This window comes from Schistocerca cancellata, chromosome 10 (assembly GCF_023864275.1).
Source record: "Schistocerca cancellata isolate TAMUIC-IGC-003103 chromosome 10, iqSchCanc2.1, whole genome shotgun sequence".
NCBI lineage: Eukaryota > Metazoa > Arthropoda > Insecta > Orthoptera > Acrididae > Schistocerca > Schistocerca cancellata.
Window position 1 is genome coordinate 117,344,779 of NC_064635.1, and position 8,654 is coordinate 117,353,432.

Below are 8,654 nucleotides of genomic sequence, written 5' to 3' on the forward strand. Positions count from 1 at the left end.
TACAGTTCGTTCTCGGTGCTAAAATCTTGTCTTCATAGGCAGCTGTTCATGTGAGCAGAGATGAAAGTCAGAGGCAGCCATGTCCGGATTGTATGGTAGGTGATCAAACACTTTCCGTCGAAAGCATTACAGTAGTGTCCTCACTGCCCCTGCAGTGTACAGTCGAGAATTGTGATGAAGAAGAAATGCATGACAGGAATGTCATGTGGGGTTGCATGAAATCAGGCGAAACGTCACAGCAGGCGCCCATACTTGGCGGGGGACACTACTGTTGTAGGCATCTTCACATGTTCACTGTGTGCCCAGAACTAAAAACAGCGACATGACGCGATCGACAGGCGTACTACAGACACTTCCAAACACATCTGTGCAAAGCTTCATCCGATTTTCACTGTCGTTTCCATTTCGCCACCTGTCAGACATTACTTTCCCTATCTCCCTGCTGCGATGGACGCGATCTGAAGTCCCATCTGCTGCGACCTCTTTTCAGTAACAGCAGCCACAATACGGTGTGTGGAGGAGGGTACTTGGTGCCCTGAAATTCTTTCCCTCTCTTTGCATTACGTATTTTTTGGCTGTCAGTAAGTCCACGATAGGAGGCATAGGTCGTAAATTTTAAATCTCTATGTTGGAGACCTATTTAGACTACCATGTAACTATCTTCAGTAGTGATGAGTCGTCATGATGGGGATGTAACTGCATGGCTTGGATATAACGGTACTGAAGATAGCTACACAGTAGCTGCTATAAACAGATGAAAAATTTACGATCGTTGCTGTCGTTCTTCGTACGGTGGATCTCATTAATACGGTCTTACAGCACGCTGCTCCTGATGGAAACAGATGTGTTAGTAAGTACCCATGTATGTACGAATTTTTTCAGTTTTCACTGCCAATGTCTCTAAACTAGATTTTTAAGGAGACAAGTAATCTGGTGACGATGTTCCTAGAAGAAAAAACAGCCACTGGGTGACGTAAAAAATGAAGCAAACAGAAGAGGAGAGGAAATGAAATCAAACATCACATGTTGATAGGGTATGTAATGTTATTTCACTGATTAAAAAGCCGACTCAAATTGACAAAGAACATGGCAGTATTAGCATGTCATCGGACGTTGTAACTACTCTGTCCTGGAGGCATGAACTTATTCGTTTTGGATGGGTGTCATAAAGTTATTATACACAATGGGACCAAAAGTATCCGGACACCTGGCTGAAAACGACTTACAAGTTCGTGGCGCCCTCCATCGGTAATGGTGAAATTCAATAAGGTGTTGGCCAACCTTAGCCTAGATGACAGCTTCCACTCTCACAGGCATACGTTGTATCAGGTGCTGGAAGGTTCCTTGGGAAATGGCAGCCCATTCTTCACGGTGTGGTGCACTGAGGAGAGGTATCGATGTCGGTCGGTGATCCTGGCGCGAAATCAGTGATCCAAAACATCCCAAAGAGTCAGGTCGGGACTCTGTGCAGGACAGTCCATTACAGGGATGTTATTGTCGCGTAACCATTCCGCCACAACCTGTGCATTATGAACAGGTGCTCAATCGTATTGAAAAATGCAATCGCCATCACGGAATTGCTCTTCAACAGTGGAAAACAAGAAGTTGCTTAACACATCTATGAAGGCATGTGCTGTGATAGTGCTACGCAAAACAACAAAGGAGGGAAGCCCCCTCCATGAAAAACACGACCACACCATAACATCATCGACTACGAATTTTACTGTTGGAACTGCACATGCTGGCAGATGACGTGCACCGGGCATTCGCCATACCCACACCCTCCCATCCGATCGCCACATTGTGTACCGTGATTCGTCACTCCATACAACGTTTTTCCACTGTTCAATCGACCACTGTTTACGCTCCTTACACCAAGCGAGGCTCCGTTTGGCATTTACTGGCGTGATGTGTGGATTATGAGCAGCCGCTCGACCATGAAATCCAAGATTTCTCACCTTCCGCCTAACTGTCATAGTACTTGCAGTGGATCCTGAAGCATTTTGGAATTCCTGTGTGATGGTCTGGATAGATGTCTGCCTATTACACATTACGACCCTCTTCACCGTGTCGGCGGCCTCTGTCAGTCAACAGACGAGGTCGGCCTGTACGCTTTTGTGCTGTACGAGTCCCTTCACGTTTCCACTTCACTATCACATCGGAAACAGTGGACCTAGGGATGTTTAGGAGTGTGGAAATCTCGTGTACAGACGTATGACACAAGTGACACCCAGCCACCTGACCACGTTCGAAGTCCATGAACTACGCGGTGCGCCCCATTCTGCTCTCTTACGATGTGTAATGACTACTGAGGTGGCTAATATGGAGTACCTAGCAATTGGTGGCAGAAAAATGCACCTAATATGAAAAACGTATGTTTTTGGGGGTGTCCTGATACTTTTGATCACATGGTGTACCTTCTCTGCTGTAACTGGTCCCTGTCACTGGTGTGGTGTTGACATCCAAGCTGGTCCCACACAAGTTCTACCCGGTACACATCTGGGAATTTTTCTGGCCTTGGGAGTACCTCAATATCATCCACGCACTTCATATGGATACAAACCATGTGTGGACGAACGTTGCCCTGTTGAAAAATGGCGCGACGATACTTTTGTATGACGGATAATACACACTAAAAGAGAAGAAAACGATGCACCACGAAGGAATTATCCTAATGAGACGGAAATGCGTTGGTGTGATGTACATGTACAGACCATTATGTACTGGCCATTATGCAAGCAGTTATTTGGTTTGCAATTGATTGATAGAGTTGTAGGATGTCTTAATGAGGGATATCGTGATAATACTCCACAACTCACGAGTTAGATAGTCAAAATCCCGAGATGGTTGGAGGGCCCTGCCTATAATTCTTCAAACGTTCTCAGTTGTCGATTGGAGAGAAATTTGGCTACTTTTATGCCCAAGGTAGGGTATTTCAGGCACGAAGACAAGCACAACAAGTTTTAAATGTATGCGGCTGTGCATTATTTTGCTGAAATATTGGCCCAGGATGGTTTGCCATGAACGGAAACAAAAAGGAGCGTAGATAATCCATGCAGATAAAGATGTAGTAATTTCCACATTTTAGGTCGCTGAAGAAGTTTCTGATTGAACAGTGATACATGTGCAGGGACGTCCTTATCCACGGCTTTAGACAGCTTTCAGAGCGTATAACGATTTGAGCATCAGTGCTTTTTATTAGCGCTTGGAGCTCTGGTACCTTGACCAACGCAGCTACAACAATTTACATCTGTTCTACCGATGGTTCCTGTATCTACGTTCCTCCTGTGTTCAGCCTGCACGCTGCACGGTCATCGGCCATATGACAGGCAACAGTCAGGTTGGCATCCCGCAGTTGTCTGGAGCGTCACAGTTTTCGGATTTAACTCACACTGACTGGAGTAGAACTGTCTTCTGTGATGAGTTCCACTTCAAATTGAGACCTGAAGACCAGTGAAGAAGCGTCTAGAGACCTCCCAGACAGTGGTGAGGTACCAACCTGACTGACGCCCGCTATATGGCCTGACAGCCAAGAGTGATGATCTGGGGTGCCATTTATCTTCGTAGCAGGACCCCTCCGGTTGTCATCCGCGCTACCCTCACAGCACAGCAGTACGTCGTTTCGTTGCTCTTCATAGCAAGTCAAGTTTCAGCACACGGCGAGAGTCTCTACTACTTTTCTCCGTTCTTGCCAGACCTTACATTGGGCAGGACCCTCCAACCAGTTCCAGATTTTGATGATCTGTCACACCAGTTGGACAGAATTTGGCGTGACATCCCTTTGGGGGACATCCAACAACTCCGACAATCAGTGTCAAGCTGAATAACTACACTCCTGGAAATGGAAAAAAGAACACATTGACACCGGTGTGTCAGACCCACCATACTTGCTCCGGACACTGCGAGAGGGCTGTACAAGCAATGATCACACGCACGGCACAGCGGACACACCAGGAACCGCGGTGTTGGCCGTCGAATGGCGCTAGCTGCGCAGCATTTGTGCACCGCCGCCGTCAGTGTCAGCCAGTTTGCCGTGGCATACGGAGCTCCATCGCAGTCTTTAACACTGGTAGCATGCCGCGACAGCGTGGACGTGAACCGTATGTGCAGTTGACGGACTTTGAGCGAGGGCGTATAGTGGGCATGCGGGAGGCCGGGTGGACGTACCGCCGAATTGCTCAACACGTGGGGCGTGAGGTCTCCACAGTACATCGATGTTGTCGCCAGTGGTCGGCGGAAGGTGCACGTGCCCGTCGACCTGGGACTGGACTGCAGCGACGCACGAATGCACGCCAAGACCGTAGGATCCTACGCAGTGCCGTAGGGGACCGCACCGCCACTTGCCAGCAAATTAGGGACACTGTTGCTCCTGGGGTATCGGCGAGGACCATTCGCAACCGTCTCCATGAAGCTGGGCTACGGTCCCGCACACCGTTAGGCCGTCTTCCGCTCACGCCCCAACATCGTGCAGCCCGCCTCCAGTGGTGTCGCGACAGGCGTGAATGGAGGGACGAATGGAGACGTGTCGTCTTCAGCGATGAGAGTCGCTTCTGCCTTGGTGCCAATGATGGTCGTATGCGTGTTTGGCGCCGTGCAGGTGAGCGCCACAATGAGGACTGCATACGACCGAGGCACACAGGGCCAACACCCGGCATCATGGTGTGGGGAGCGATCTCCTACACTGGCCGTACACCACTGGTGATCGTCGAGGGGACACTGAATAGTGCACGGTACATCCAAACCGTCATCGAACCCATCGTTCTACCATTCCTAGACCGGCAAGGGAACCTGCTGTTCCAACAGGACAATGCACGTCCGCATGTATCCCATGCCACCCAACGTGCTCTAGAAGGTGTAAGTCAACTGCCCTGGCCAGCAAGATCTCCGGATCTGTCCCCCATTGAGCATGTTTGGGACTGGATGAAGCGTCGTCTCACGCGGTCTGCACGTCCAGCACGAACGCTGGTCCAACTGAGGCGCCAGGTGGAAATGGCATGGCAAGCCGTTCCACAGGACTACATCCAGCATCTCTACGATCGTCTCCATGGGAGAATAGCAGCCTGCATTGCTGCCAAAGGTGGATATACACTGTACTAATGCCGACATTGTGCATGCTCTGTTGCCTGTGTCTATGTGCCTGTGGTTCTGTCAGTGTGATCATGTGATGTATCTGACCCCAGGAATGTGTCAATAAAGTTTCCCCTTCCTGGGACAATGAATTCAGGGTGTTCTTATTTCAATTTCCAGGAGTGTACTTGCCTAAGGGCCACAGGTGGACCAAGGCTTTATTGACTAGTTCAGTTTGTGAAGTTCTTGCTGTTGACTGTATCATCCAACTTTTATGAAATTGCAGTTACTTGTTTGTCTGTACATGTGCATCACATCTACCGTTTCCAGCCCCATTTGGTAGTTACTTGGTGGCACGGCTTTTTTTTTTTTTTCATGTATATGAAGTACCGTTGCACCGTCAGGGTTCTTTCAGTCACAACAGGACGTTACCCCAGGTGATTCCGAATGGTTCCCCACATCATGACGGCATCAGTAACAGTGCTGTGCCTCTCCAAACCAAAGACTGGAAAATTACAATCTCTCCCGAGGTCGCCGCCTTACTTGCTGACGGTGGTCATCTGCGACAGTGCTCAACCAAACTACATCGTTGAACATAATGCGCTTCCTTGTATTAGCAGTCCATGCTCCCCAGCCACGGCACGAGTACATACGCAGCCGTTTGTATTGTAGCATTAACAGCAACCGACACAGGGACGGTATTTCCCCAAGACGGCTACCGTTTGACTTGGAGACATGGTGCAGCATGACACATGACATGACACTATTTGCTCCCGGGTGGGAGGGGCAGATGTGACAGGGCTACGATGCCGTTGGTGTACCGTACACCGATAGTCGCTTGTGGTGGTGAGACGCAGTCAACCCGAATATTCACGACGAGTTATGTCTACCCTCGCCTTCCCATGCAGACCAAGATCGGGCACTTGTCACATCCACATGCCCCACAAGTCTGGATATTGTCTAATTCAACGAGCCTGCCAAATGGAGACCACTAATGAGATTCGCTTCAAACTCGGTTTTGCTGATAACGCTGCCTCACACGAGTGCGCGGCATCTCCATGTCGTTGACTGTGACCCATCAGCATATGACTGTATTCACGGCTCTTATATACCCTGCCCGGCATGGACTAGGGTGGGCACTGTACCTGTTAGAGAGAGTTGTTACTGTAATCATCTACATGATATGTACGTCTACAAAGTTACATTGACATCCAACCATGAATTATGAGTGCCCCACGTTTTTCTTTGTTTCTTTCTTTTCTTCAGTGTGTTCATTGTCCCATTATTCTCAGATCAGTTTAACACACTTACATCGTATGCTACATTGTCATGGCTTAATTTTAAATATCGATGAAATGTAACTCATTTAGATTTTAATGTTTTTGCGATATAGACAAAAGCTTCAATATCCTATTTTACAGCACCGAGATGAGAAAAATCATGGGATAGCAGTATGCACATATACAGGTGGCGGTAATATCGCGTACACGGGGTATATAAGAGCAGTGAACTGCCGGAGCTGTCATTTGTACGTGATTATGGGCGCACGACGGGAATTAACAGACTTCGAAAGCGGAATGGTAGTTGGATCTAGACGTATGGGGCATTCCATTTCGCAAATAGTTAGGGAATTCAATATTCCGAGATCTACAGCGCCAAGAGTGGACCAAGAATACCAGATTTCAGGCATTACCTCTCACCCTGTATAACGCACTGGTCAAGGGCCTTCACTTGATTTCTGATAGCAGTGGCGTTTGCGTAGAGTTGTCAGTGCTAACAGACAAGCAACACTGCGTGAAATAACCGCAGAAATCAATGTGGGACTTACCTGTTAGGACAATGCGCCTAAATTTGGCGTTAATGAGCTACTGGAGTGGACGACCGACGCTAGTGCCTTTGCTAACAGCAGGACATCGCCTGCAGTTGGTAACAGCTGACGGCGGGGTTCGAGTATGGCGCAGACCCCAGGAAGCCATGGGCCCAAATCGTCAACAAAGCACTGTGCGAGCCGGCAATGGTTTCATACCGGTGTGGGGTGTGCTTACATGAAATGGACTGGGTCCTCTGGTACAACTGAACCGAGCATTGGCTGGAGTAGACCATTTGCAGCCATTCATTGACTTCATGTTCCGAGCAACGATGGAATTTTTATGGATGACAGTGTACGCTGTCACTGGGCCACAATTGTTCGCGACTGGTTTGAAGAACATTCTGGACAGTCTGAGCGAATGGTTTGGCCACCGTGATCACCCTACACGAATTCCATCGAACATGTATGGCACATGATCGAGACATCTGTTCATGCACAGTATGCTACACAGGCAACACTTTTGCAATTACGGATGGCTATAGAGGAAGCATGACACAACATTTCTGCAGAGGACGTCCAATGACTTGTCGAGACCATGCCAATTCGAGTTGCTGCACTATGCCGGGCAATAGGAGGTACGAGACGATATGGATAGGTATCCCATGACTTTTGTCACTTCAGTGTATTGATATTTTAAAATTTTTGGGAATTTAGGACGCAAAGACCCAGACAGAATGACCGAAAATCATGGGAAGGCACTGGGTCTCATGTACGCAAGTCGGTTATCGAAACAAACGCGGCGCGTTTGTCTCCTTACAGTGCTGCTAGAAATGGGTTCCTGAAGCCCATATTCAAATTGGCGGCGATATATATGTATACGAGGACGAATCAGAAAGTCAATTTACGACTGTAAATGGAAAGTCAACATCTCCACTCCCAGTGATGGAACTTTCGTGGACCGGCGCGGCCTTATATGCCGGTTGAAATGATAATACATCAAGACCCCAAGCTGTCGACAAGCGTTAATATACATCAACGGGGACAGTTGAAAATTTGTGCCCCGACTGGGACTCGAACCCGAGATCTCCTGCTTACATGGCAGATGCTCCATACATTTGAGCCACCGAGGGCACAGAGGATAGTGCGACTGCAGGGACTTATCCCTCGCACGCTCCCCGTGAGACCCACATTCCCAACGTAATGTCCACACACTACATTCGTAGTGTCCCTGCCCATTACACTCATTACTCGCGGCAGATAATCTTACCGACCCCTGTAAGTGTTCCGGCAATGCGTGTGCATCCAGCACAGAAGAAGAAGGTCAATGGCCGGTTAGCCTTGACTATATGAAGATGGTATCTGTTCTTTCGGACATGTCCGAAAGAAGAGATACCATCTTCATATTATTTGCCGGTTGCTCTGCAGCACGCCGTTTCTGTCAGTTGTTCAAGATGGCGGTTGTGAGTCACAAGTCCACGGCATTTCTATGAAGGAACGGTAGAATGCCCATTAAAATCCACAGGGAGACGCAGCCCACGTACGGGGAAAAGTGTCTCGCTTTAAGAAGTATGAGGTGGTGGGTGATGGTCTTGGTGTTGTGAGTTCGAGGAAGACTGAAGATTTGCATGACAATGGGCGTTCAGAGAGGCAGCGTTCGTCGCTGACCGACGATAACATTTCTCGCCCACATGAAATACTTTAAGCGGATCTGCGTGTGTCCCTCGCCCCTAGTGATTTCCACGTTCTAGTTCGCTGAGAAGGTTCCTGGTTGAACACT